This window comes from Atta cephalotes (genome assembly GCF_000143395.1).
Source record: "Atta cephalotes unplaced genomic scaffold scaffold00019, whole genome shotgun sequence".
NCBI lineage: Eukaryota > Metazoa > Arthropoda > Insecta > Hymenoptera > Formicidae > Atta > Atta cephalotes.
The window spans coordinates 4,299,929-4,301,169 of record NW_012130083.1 but is presented as its reverse complement, the minus strand read 5'-3'; positions in this window follow the sequence as shown (position 1 = coordinate 4,301,169).

Below are 1,241 nucleotides of genomic sequence, written 5' to 3'. Positions count from 1 at the left end.
AGAGAGAGAGAGAGAGAGAGAGAGAGAGAGGAGGAGGAGGAGGAGGAGGAGGGAGGAGGGAGGAGAGAGGGAGGGAGGGAGAGAGACTGATGAGCGTTTTACGTAAGGGTGAGTTGCTCTGCCGGGAAGAGCTCGTAAAAGGGCGTCACCGTGAAGGCAGGGGGTAGAGACGAGAGGGTGAGAACGGGGTTTATGACTGTAACAGATTAGGTGACCGAACTGCCAGGGTAGCTCCCGCCGTGCTTCCTATTATCGCCGAAGCTTTTGTAACGCCGTCGCTTTTGTTGATACCCCCTGTTCTCGCTTCCACCGGCAACGAAGCGTACCAGACGATGAAAGAGAGACGAAGAGATAGGAGTGAACGAGGAGAGTGAATGGTGTTCGAGGGAGTTGGGAGAAACGACGCGACGGTAGTGGGCCACGACAGTTGGCCGATATTTGAGCTCCCTTTGTGTCGTTAAAGTACCACGCGCGGGGCTCATTCGCGCAGAGTTCGACGGAGTTTTCTCGTCGCGCTTTTATTCATTGTCGTAGTTTTTCTTTTCATTCCCTTCCTCTTTCTCCTCTCACTATCTCATTTCCTCTTTCAACGAGATTGAGCTCCATAGTCGAGGATAGGAAGCGCGGAGAAAGAAAAGACATGAATCTCTTTCTCTCTCTCTCTCTCTCTCTCTCTCTCTCTCTCTCTCTCTTAACCAGTAATTACCTGGTCTACTCAGAACGGCCGAATCATAACTCTCGACCCTTTGTTTGTCTGCGGCTTCTGTCCGCTTAATCTTTATTCCTGTCGTTTTTCGTGTGCTCTTTTTTTCCCAACGTTCCTCGTTCTCTCGTCCATCTGTTATCTAGTGTTTCACCTCGAACCTGTCACGTCTAATATTTCTTTTTATGGCGCGCAGTATCCGCCAAGTACACGTTATACAATAACAGCGGTTCTTAACCTTTTGACTTGTGTACACGCCCATTAAATCATTATAGTTAAAGATCCGAAGAGCGTCTTGCGGTGTTTGAGATTTCTTTGCGTATTCTCTTTATTCCTTGCACTGACAAATTTATTATCACGGATATAGTAATTTCGTGACTCGTTACATTCGTATACTTCATTCTATTCTGTTGTGAAAATATGTATAATACGATTTCTTGCATAATAGTAGTCTAAGGGAATATCAAACTTTGAGAGAGAGAGAGAGAGAGAGAGAGAGAGAGAGAGAGAGAGAGAGAGAGACGTACGTACTTACTAC